The sequence below is a fragment of the Corvus hawaiiensis genome, chromosome 2 (genome assembly GCF_020740725.1).
Source record: "Corvus hawaiiensis isolate bCorHaw1 chromosome 2, bCorHaw1.pri.cur, whole genome shotgun sequence".
Classification (NCBI taxonomy): Eukaryota; Metazoa; Chordata; class Aves; order Passeriformes; family Corvidae; genus Corvus; species Corvus hawaiiensis.
The window spans coordinates 5,966,656-5,978,157 of NC_063214.1; the positions used below are offsets into that span (position 1 = coordinate 5,966,656).

Here is an 11,502-nt window from a genome sequence, read left to right on the forward strand (position 1 = left end):
TTCATGGCAGAGCAAGACTATTTAAAATTAGCCACCCTGCCTTTAATTTTGGGCTTTCGACCTCTCCCCTACAGAAAACCTGCAAATGCCCACACAGGGCTGCACAGCTGTAGGAGTCAAACCCAGTTTCATAACCTTTCCATTTCCCAGTAAGCTTCCCAAATTACCACGTGACACACTCCTACTGCAGGCAAGGCAGACTCAAAAGTGTTTAGTCAATTCTTAGGGTGTCTAGGTCTGCATATTTCACTGTACTCCCATGTGCTTTTCTTCCTCCAGAAACTGCAGAACTGAGGACCTAAAGAGAATATGGAGGAAATGACCTCCAATTCCATTCTCTTACTCCATCATTAATTTGTAAGATGACCCATCAAGAAAATAAGTCTTGAAATTCAATCTATGTAATATACATTCCCAACATTTTCTGAAATGTGCCCTGGTTTTAAATAAAATGTGAATTGTATAGGCAGAAGAACTTGTTTCTCTGCCAGAAGCAAGTCTCCAACCATGGACATCAAATGCCCATGGAAAAAATACTTTGTTTTTTTCATGCATTGAAACTTTCCCAACTTTATTACATTTGGAAACATAATGTGATAGCAGAGGGCAACATTATGTCTGACATGTATAATTAGTTTACAAAAAAATATGACCAGGGGACACGTTTTTGATAAAACCACTTTTTTTTTCACACAATAGTTGCAGGATAATGGATCACATTGATCCTTTTTGCTAAATGGTATGACAAAGAAAATGAGCATTTGTATAAAAATGCAATAACAGTTGAAGCTTGAATTAGGGAGTCTGTAACCTTTGCTTGTGCTCATAAATTACCCTGCAGATGAGAATGTGACATGAAAAAAAAAGAAAAAGGCATCCAAAGCCAAGAAATACAACCCATCAAACACTGAAATGCTTTATATATATGTGTAACTAATGTTAATCACTTCAGATCCTATAGTGCAAATTGCCTCCATCAGTTTCCAAAGTTATATTACAGGTTAAATGGACACCCACAGATAGAGATTAGTCATTTAAAAGACAAAGGTATAAAAACTGATTTCAACTGCTAAATCTGTCTTAAAGTCAGTTTTTCTTGCATATTGAAGCTATGCCTTTTTTCCCCCCGTTTCTGGGTGAGGGGTAGGGCAAACCACTGAATCTGGCAGCATTAAAAGGCTTTTTTCCAGTAAATACCTTAGAGAAAATTGGGGCAAAAAGGTGTTACTCTTCCAGATCAAAAAAATTCGGTTGTCACTTCTAACAGCTGTGTATCAGTAAGTCATTAAAATATCTGAATTTTAAACACTTGTGCTCTCTCAAACACTAAAATAGTGGTATGTCTTCCTCATATGTATTCCTATGTGGAATTAGCACAAAATGGCACGAGCACCCGAGAGATGTCCTGTAACCCCAGCTCAAGAGGAATCTTGGTACTGAGAAATCAGATTCTACATGCAGTGGGTGCCTCCTACCTAAGTGTATACTGTCAGCCCTTTGATTTGCTGCCTGGATGAAAAAACATCATCCAGGTAATTTGGTGCTCACAGAGAAGGAAGGAGGAGGAAATATGCAAGGAAACTCGCTTATTCTCAGGTTTCACTGAGGGCAGTGAGAGTTAGCTGTAGAGTCCAATACTTCTGGGAATAATAATAATTACAATAAAACTCCAAAACAACAAAGGCTTGATTAATCTCCTCCTAAAAAAGCAGTCTTTTAGGTAAGTCAGAAATCCTATTTTAGCTACGGTATTAACTTTTCACAATGGCTTAGAGCTCATTACTTTTTCCCTCCTTTGACATTCCAAGTGCTTCAGTCTCCGCAATCAAATAGAAGAAACTTCTAGATATTTATGACAGGCTTGGCTAAAATCCGGACTTTGCAGAAATCCACCGAAGAGAGAAGATGTGAATGGTAATTGTGAAGAAGCACGGCTACCAAGAGCAGTCTACTTAGACTGCCTTAAAACAACCTGAGGTAAAGGCTTTACCTTTCCAAGTGTTCGGAAAGTAATATTCCTTGGAGTTACCAATGCTCTGAGCAGTGCTGCTGACTAATCACTTAACCCTTTTAAGTCCTATGTGCAGGAGAAACAATGACTCCTAATTCCATATTCCTGTTTCATGCAACACTGCAAGAGGTGAAGCGTGCAGCGTCAGCACACAGCAGTTTGTATGACCGTGAACAAAAATAATTTTTTTAGCCCTTAAGCAAAGAACTTGTCTCTTGGGTCAACAGGTCTTAGAATTTAGCAGACCAAATTAACCAGCAAATGTGTATTTTATCCCGTTTTCAGCACTCACAAGATAAATGATGGATGAACACAAGTTTTTCAAAGATTAATTTAAATACAGATGTGATCGCAGCAAGCAGCAGTTCAGAGCAGAAGCTGTGCCAGGTGCACGTGGGGTTCTGCCTCTCTTTGACTACTGAGACTCATTTCCAAAGTAAGGTCCCTAGAATATGTGCCCAACAGCAAATATTGTAAATCTCTCCTCCTTTTTCCTTTCCCCTGCATTGTTTGTAGTTCTCTGTGGCTCAAAAACTCAGCTCACAAGTCCTGCACTTGTGCAATATCAGGTGTGTGCCTGTGCAGGTGAATATGCTCACGCATGTAGATCAATACATGATTGACTTCTCAGAAAGGAAAGAAACAAAACAAATGAAGAGCAACAGATTCTCCCCTGAGCTAAGTTTTTCCCAAGTCAGACTTGGAAGTTTAGCTCATATTTTACAGCAAAGTTCAGGTCAGTGATTTTTAGCAACTGGCACTCTCATTTTCTCTTATTTGATGAGAATAAGGCAGTTTTTTCTCCATGTATATAATGATTCTTTTTTTTTTTTAACTAACCTCTCAATTTTATTATCCTTGGGTAAATATCTGCTGGATTAAAAGTCCAAGAAGAAGAATAGCTAATAGCAGTAAGCATAATTATCTGTGGAATTATAAAACAAAGCTAAGACATACAATCTCCCAAAATTGCTTTTCATAATGTGTAGAAAGCCTGGGGTTGGCCAGTCTCATAAAGCATCCAACCAATACAGGGACTGTATAAAATTAATATCCTGTCAAACAAAAGCCCTCTGGATTATGAAGCTGTACAAATTGTGTGACCTGTACAAACCAGAGCATGCTTCTATCCCTGAAAAGGCAACTAAATAACTACAGGGCTAAGAAACACCACTTGATTTGGTTTGGACGATCTCTTGGCAGAATCCACAAGTGGAATTAGGATGAAAACAGAAGACAGGTCACTTGTTAACATCATAAACTAAAGAGATGCAAAGCCTAGCTGGAATCCCAGCCGTGAATGCCAGCATACAAAACCAGCCTACAGGATTGCCTGTGTGTAGCATACACACATCTTTGCTGTACTATCGGCAAAAATTAAAGGAAAAGCAAACTCAAGAGGATGCTGCCACAGGAAATCTCATCTACGTTCAGGTTGATAAAGCAGGTAAACATACTCACAAGGCTGGTATGAACCAGGAACGTTTTCGTTCCTCCGTCTAACTTTAGGAAAAAGCAGAAACAGAGTCCTGCTCTGCTTCAAACCCCAATACCTCAAGTTCATCGGCAGCACAAGACCAGATAATTAACAAAAACCAAAGGATGACGAAATGAAGCCAGATAAATAATAAATATCTACATATATAAGCACACAACAAGCAAGATAATGAAAAATTAGCTAGATTTACCGTTTTCATTATCCAAGTGGGTGGTTTGTTTGGGTTTGGTTTTTTTGGGGGGAAAGCGTCGGGAGCTGTTTTCACGAGGATTCGTCCATACGCATCCGCACCGCGGCAGGCGCCGGTCCCGGAGCGCGGAAAGCGAAGCGTTTCCCTCCGCAGCCGGCGCTGCCCCCGCCAAAAATGAAACGAGAGAAGGCGGGGAGGCGGCAGCCGGCGGGGCGAGCTCCGGCACCGCCCCGAGCGCTCCCAGCCCGGCGCTGCGGGCGAGGCGGCTCCGCGCCCTCCGCGCTCCTCGCAACTTGCGCGCGTCGCGGGAGGGGCCGGGAGCGGGCCGGCAGGAGGATGCCCGGCAGGATGCCCGGCAGGATGCCCGGCAGGGGTCCCGGCGTGCTCCGCCCGCGGCTCCTGGGATGCGCCCACCTGCAGCCGCGGTGCGATGCTGACCGCGGACCCTGCGCTTGTGTCGCCTCCGCAGTTCCAGGGCTGGGAGGGGCTGCGCGAGTCCTTGGGGGCGGGGGGGTCCTGGCGTATCCTGAATTGGGCGGAAAGGCTGGTGCCTGTAGCGGGGATGAAGGGGGAGGTCTGTTTCAAGCGCCCGACTTGTGTGGAATTTCGGATCTTCGCAAGTGCGCGCTCGTGGGTGATGCTGTTAACCTCCCCCGAAGTGTTACGACCGGGCTGTGAGGAAGGGGTGCCAGGGTGCGTGTAAAGTGGTGCAGAGGTGGACAAGCATGTGCTCAGTTCTTCTGCAGAGAAAAAGCTGTCAGTCATATATTTGGACCAGCGGAATCTGAAGTGAGTGATACCTTGCCGAGGAGCTCAGACTTGCCTGGGAGTTGTGACCTGCTGTCCCTGGGCTGAGCCCCAGCTCTTCAGCACCCACCAGCACTCGCACACCTACTCGGTGCCCTCTCCCTCCCTCCCTCCCTCCCTCCTCTCGGCACTCAGTGCTGGGACTCCGACTCAACACCTCCCAGCTGTTGTTCCCAGCCCATCATCTGAGAAGTCTGAGTGGCACACAGACAACCTGTTTGCAGGCAGTGCTTTGAGCTCCTCTTTGCATGCTGTTTGCAGTTCCCTTCCATGGTGCACATTTTACCTTGGTACCAAGTAATCCAGGATGATACTCAGTGTGCTGTCCTTTAGCTCATGTTTGTTGTGTGCTTGGACCTCTATTTACAAACTCTATGAGTTTCTGAAGCAAAGGCAAAATATGTTTCAGTGAAACCAGCCCCTACATCCCATTGTAAATATTTATTCCACAAAAACTTAAAGGAGTTGAAAGTACTAGAAGGTAATTTCTACTGTAGGTTATTAAGAAAAGCAAAAGAAAGCCTTTATAAATACAGGTTTTAACAACTACTTGCATCACACAGTCACATTGTAGCTTCATCAGTCCAATTAGATGCAGTTTCCCTGGGTCATTTGGTGCCTGGCAGGTGCTGAAGTGGCTGCTTAGGACTTGTCTTCGGCAAGCTTTTTAAGTTCCAATTTTATATGAGCTGAGCACTGTTTTTTATTTTTCAGGTTTTGGCACTGGTGAATACAGTCTCCTCCCTCAGCTGCTTGTGTCACCTGCTATTGTTTGAATTAATGAATGATACCACAAGTGACCTTAGAAATGGCAGAAATAGTAGCAAAACAGTCCTGCTCTGCCCATTGCTCCTGACAAGTGAGAGCCAACTGTTTATGATTAATCTCTGCTTGCACTGTATCTGCATGTGGTGTTAGATTGATGCCATTACACTTAGTCCAGCAGGAATGTGAAAGTGCCTCTCTAGAACTGACAATTTGGTATATTATTTTTCTGCTGTGTCTGTAAACCTTTAAAAAATATTTTCTCCTAGGGAAAACTGCTTGAGTGACATTGATGATGGCAGAAACTCTCTAGTAATTCCCAAACAGCGTGCAAGGGCATTGGATGTCACAGTGAGAGCAAGTAGTCTCTCCATCTCCTTCAAATATCTCCTTAGGACCTCTTGCTTCCTGTGGTGTTTGCTAAGAGTTTGCTCGTTGTTATTTTGTGTGCTGTTTTGGTTTCAAACTGTGGCTCATCTTCAGACTGTGCCCTGCTCAGTGTAGGGACATCTTGTTCAGCTGCTGTGCCTCACAGAAGTAGATTTGATGCTAGCAAGGGGCTTTTCTGTTTTGATCATATCAGGTAGCAATTTAGAGCTTATTTTTCTGAACAAATGTTTTTTGTTGTTGTCTTTTATACAGGAATGGTCATGCTGAGGCAGGCAGAAATTCTTCCTGAGTTAGTTGCTGTCTCTCTGAGGCGGTCTGGCAGTGGGTATTCAGGAAAACAGTATGAGACCTGGGAAAACACAGGGAGATGCTTGTCCTGGAACACCCTCTCATCTGGCTGAAGCTTAGGCAATGCAGGTTTGAAACACTACCTGTGCCCTTGTATCGAACTACCTTGAGGGATCTTTTTTTCTAAGACTGTCTACAGGTGGTTTTTGAACACATTTATGTTTTTGGTATCCACTCTGTCACTCCAGCAAGGCATTCTATAGCACACGTAGACATTGGGCATATGGAAAAGTATTTCTTGATTGTTTTAAACTTCGGTTTCAAAGAAGTGTGTGTCAGACTGAAAGTCAAGCAGCGGTGGGAAAGTTTTACTTAGCTTAAGTGATATCTGCATTAGTTTAGATAAAATTATTTAATCCCCTGCATTAAATTAAAAAGAAAAAAAACCCCAGAAACAGGTCAATGAACTGGCAACAGTTCATTGCTGTTTAAATGCAGGGTTTATTTGAGAAAGAATGCCTGCACTTCTTATGTACTTAAATCTCAAGTTTTTTGAGATTTTTGAGTCTTTTTGCCCTGAGTTTGCACAACACCTGCTGCATTAAAACCTTGATCCTGGACTCAGGCTCCAAGACACTATGACTCTAAAATAGTAATAGTGGATTGTTTGAATGGTAAATAAAATGAAAATTAAAAAATGATGTGGTGGCTGGTCTCTGAGCTGGTGTGTAAAGCTGGTATTGAAGAAGAGTGGGGCAGGGAACCCTCAGTTTAGCACGTTGCTTGAAATTCCAGTATCCAGCTGGGAAATCCAGGTTGCTTTTCTCTTTCTCAAACTCTGCCTCACATGAGTATGGAGTGAAAGAAGGACTGGAGTTTGTTTGTAAGCCACTGTTATTTGTAAACTCTCCTCCCTTCTTGACTGTGTAGATTTGATACATCTGAAACTTTTGGGGTTTCCATCACATTTAAATCCTCCTTCCACAATAAATCATTCTGTATTTCTGCATATAATACAGTGGGATCACAATAAGAGTATTGCCCCCAGTAAGAACAGTATAGGTTGCTTATTACCAAGATACTGCTATGAAGACATAGTGCTTAGTTACGTAGCAGAAAGCAACAACATAAAAAACCCCAAACACTAAATCATTGAATGGTGAAGGACATTCGTAACATTTCTCCTACTTGCATCTTGTCATGCTCAGCTGAAGATGTCACGTTCCCACCCTCTGTGACCCTGGGATAGCCAGGAAAATCCCCAGTGAGGTCTAAGGTGCTGATACCTGAAATTATAGGAGCTCTGTGAACTGTTTCACCCCACTGACCACCCTGTCTGCTCTCCAAGGAAACCCCAGTGTTAAAACTACTGGTAACAATCTGTTCCATGCCATAACTTGGTATTTGCTGCTTCTGCTGTTCACTGATACCTCCTTGTTACCTTATCTCTATTGTCTTATCTCACTGCTCCATGTCAGCTGTGACAGAGGGACAAAGGAAACTTTTAGTGAGGTTTTTACGGTTGTGATGGGGATGGGCACCACTATGCCTTCCACCAGATCCCCCTGGACACATTTGCTTTCTGAGGAGAGGAGAAGAGGCCCTGAACACATTTGTGTGGATATAACCAAAGACACCAGACAGAAGATAAAACAGCTTGAACTGATGTAAGAAATTAATGTGGCAGATAGTGCTGTCAGAAAAATTTCCTCCCACTGGGTTTGTGAAAGGCAAATATAAAAGTTGCTGTTTGTGTCTCTGGGGCGACACTGTCTTGTGCAAGAAGCTCCTCCTTGGCAATGGCATTTATTAGGGCAATAACTCAGCATTGCAGGGGACGCACATGCCTTTTTGATTTTACTGCTGTGCTCTTAGAAGAGTTCTAGCTGACCATTTCCCCCGACTTTTAAATCCCTCTACTCTTCTGCTTTCCTTTCTGAGAATATCTGTCTGTTGTACATATCCTGACTAGCTCATGTGGGGTGAAGGGAGACTGAATCAGTGTGACACAGAGATTTCGGGCAGCCTCAGCCCAAGGACAAAATTCCCTTGGAGCATTATGAGGGGTGTCAATGGCTTCAGGGACAGGAAAGATGAGAAGGAGCTGGCTGAATAGTGTTTGGCATCAGAGCCATCTTTAGGAGCTGTTGCTGAGTCCCAGGATGACCTAGAGACTGATCTCTGACAGTTCTTGCCTTTTCTACTTTACCATAAATACCTATATATTTGGGATAAACTATGCCATGCAGATACCAGGTTAGCTTGGGTTAGATGACAGGGGTTACGATGTTATTATTTACATTACAATGTCTAGAGAGTCGAGAGTTGACTCTGCCTTGCACAGCCACCACAGTAATGTGCTGTGGTGTGCCCTTAACGAGGGTCAGAGGAGCAGGTCAGGGGAGCAGGGACAGACCATCTGCAGTTTGCAGTACCAGGTGCTCAGCATCTCTCAAAATCAGACCGTTTGTTTGCAACCTTTAATTAAAACACTCTTAGTTCACTTAAAGGCTGATTATGAAGCGAAAATGAAGATTGCTGCTTAGGAAAACAGATGATCATTTTTGCTTAATGAAATGTGTGTATCTCATTGCTATCTATCTAGAGAGGGAAAAACCTGAAGATGTTGTTCCCTGTAAATAAAATTTACACTCCATGAATTCAAACCTGCTCTCATCACAGGGACCATAGCATTCAGATCAAGGGTGCCCTCCAGCACATTTAGCAGGGGATATGGGGCTGGGTGTGGTGCGTTACCCTTCTTGAAAGAAAACTGGAGAAGCTAAGGCTGCCTCTTGGAAAAAAGGAAATGCCACAACTATTATGTCAAAGGGTGGGAAAGGAGATGCCCTTGGCAACTGAAGAAAAAGACTGGAGTTTAAAAAAGCATGAATGTTGCCTCAAGATGGACAGGAAAAGCAGAATGCAGTGGGAATTGTCTCAGAAGAAAAACATGAGTCTTACAGAAAAATTCATAAGAGTTTTCAGAATGTGGAAACAGTGGCTATGACACACAGCTGAGAGGGAGGACAAGGATGCTTATATCCTAATTTATTATGTTAGCAAGAAGTTTATTATCTCTTTCTTAGATTTAGTAACTTCCATTCCAGTTGTCCACTGGGTCTTTGATGGCTTTCTTCATGCCACCATATACTGTTGTGTATATCCATGTACTGGAAAGAACTACAGCAGCTGACAAAATCCCTGTGCTTTCCTCCTTCCTTCAAAGGTGAGGATATCCTCCATATTTTATATATTTCTGAAGTTCAGATTCTATGAAATACAATTATTTATCCAAAGTGATAACTGCTTAAGAGGCAGGTGGATATGACAACCCTGAGTTGACATGGGGGTGTTTGGTCAAAGAGTGGACTCGATGACTGTGGAGGTCTTCTCCAACCTTAATGATTCTATGATTTTATGAAATCTATTTTTAATTATAACAAAGAATATAGAGAAACTTTAGATAAGAGCCACTAGAAATCCTGAGCATTTTCACTGCTCAATTACTGGGTAACTACATTTAACAGATGACTTTTTTAGACAGATTGTTGTCTCTGGGAATGCAAGTTTTTGTCTTCTGAAAATTGTATTTTCCACTTGGCTGGGTGCTGCTGTTCCGTCAGCTGCTGTGATCATGTTTGCACACATGCGCACATACACGCACAAACACACAGAGCCTGGTATCAGGGCAATATCCAACTGGGAAAGGAGGAGTTTAACTAGCAAAAGGGAAAATTGCTCATTACAGAGCAAAATGGTGCACAGTATGCTGATAGCTACAGGTAGTAGTGCCCTTGCAGCACACCATTAAATCCATTAAAATTTTATGGTTTGAAGAAGAGGTAAACCATGTCCCATAACACATTCTGATGTTACAACACTCCTTCCGTTTGGATAGTTGAGGACCATTTTGTTCAGACTCTTGTCTAGAAAACCCAGAGCTTCGTTCCCTCCAATAAGCTACCAGAATAATTTGATAAGAAGCCGTCTGGTCTCTGCCCAAGGGTATTGACCATTGACTGGGCTGATTTTGTGTTCTGATTCAGGTTTGTTGATGATTTACTGAAGTCTGAGAGGCTCAGTCGTTTTCACTGAGAATGAGAGTCTTTGTCATATTCAAGGTAGTTTTAAAACTAATAACTTGCTGAAGGGAATAACTGCCTCCACCTGATGTAAAAAAAGCAGGTCTAACAGTACAAATGCTGAGAGTACTTAGGTCTGTTTTCTCCAGGAAAGAAAAAGTCATCTATATCAGTCATGAGGAATGATAAAGGAGGTTTCTACATGACCTTATTCAAAATGAACTTAGGATCTATGCTGGAGAAGGATCAGAAAAAGACAGCCAAACAGCAGAGGACCAATAAAGAAAGTCTTCCAAAGTGGCTAAATGGTGTGCATGCATTTATCTCAGTGCTGTCAAGTGTAGCATCCCTTGCTCTAACTTTGTTTTACACTTTTCATGGACATTTGTCATGATTTTGGCTGAATGAGACTGACATGACTTTTTGCACAGCTAGATCAGTATTTGCCACTATTTGCTTCAACCAAGTTCTGACTGCCACAAAGACTGCAAGACTTCTTATTTAAAATAATCCTTCTTCCCTTTTCTTATCACTTTTAATTCAATGTTTTGGGCTTGCATGACAAGGTTTTGGTTGTGGGGGTCTGCAGGGGTGGCTTCTGTGACAAGCTGCCAGAAGCTGCCTCCGTGTCCAGCAGAACCAATGCCAGGCAACTCCAAGACAGACTCATTGCTGGCCAAGGCCAAGCCTCTCAGGGATGGTGGAAGAGCCTCTGGGCTCTTAAGGAGGAGGAAAACCTGCACAACAACGTGTTGTTGGAGTGAGGGGTGAGAAGGAAAGTATCATGGGTTAGTAAAGCGTAGTCCCGGAAGTGATGTTCTTGCAAAGGGGTTCTTACAGCTTCCTCTGTGACCTGACAGAACCTATCAGTGTCCAGTTTGAATATGGACAATTCTTTAAGCCACTTAAAGTAGTGACCGCCTCTGTGATCCACATTTAAGAATAGACACACCCCGGGCAGAGCCCTCTCTCATTTCCGGTGCTGGGACAGGTGGCTGCGGGCCCCGTGCGGGGGCCAGCGGGCCCAGCCCAGGCCCTGCTCAGGCCAGGCTGGGCCGGGTCACGGCCATCCTGGAGCCAATGCTTAAAGCTGAAATTCTGTTGTGAAGCTATGATATATCAGAGTATCCCATTGTCATTTCATGAAGATATGGGGGGTGGAGTGTTCAACTCGTGAGCAAAAGCACCTGTGCTGAGATAGGCAGATGCTGATGCAGCTGTAATTTCATGAGAAGTTTGGACAGGGAGAGATGGAAGTGATGAGGACTCTTGCTCCACATGGAAAGGGGAAGACCTCAGTTCCTAGAGATGCTCCCAGAGATAGTCCTAAAGATGAAAATGAGGAAGACCCTTTGCTCCCAGGGAAGGAGAAGGGCCTCTGTTCTTAGAGATGAAATGCTCCCAGAGATGGGTGAAGAGAACTTTTGTTTCTGAACAGCTCAGCCTTAAAATTGTACCCCAGTAATTC

General features: G+C 43.3%; 1 protein-coding gene and 1 long non-coding RNA gene across 3 annotated transcripts in view; one reads left to right on the top strand and one right to left on the bottom strand.

Annotated features, from left to right (window-relative positions):
- Window positions 1–3,881, bottom strand: part of HTR1F (5-hydroxytryptamine receptor 1F) — a 105,364-nt gene extending 101,483 nt beyond the window's left edge. For both annotated transcript variants that reach the window (XM_048295534.1, XM_048295535.1), the window contains exon 1: window positions 3,700–3,881. The gene's annotated coding sequence lies outside the window, so the exon portion shown is untranslated. The remainder of the gene's footprint in view (window positions 1–3,699) is intronic.
- The window catches only part of LOC125322016, a 66,406-nt gene extending 55,550 nt beyond the window's left edge, over window positions 1–10,856 (top strand). Inside the window, exons 7-9 of the long non-coding RNA XR_007201803.1 lie at window positions 1,809–1,977; window positions 5,221–5,365; window positions 5,914–10,856. This is a non-coding gene — a long non-coding RNA (uncharacterized LOC125322016). The remainder of the gene's footprint in view (window positions 1–1,808; window positions 1,978–5,220; window positions 5,366–5,913) is intronic.
- Window positions 10,857–11,502: the final 646 nt, after the last annotated feature.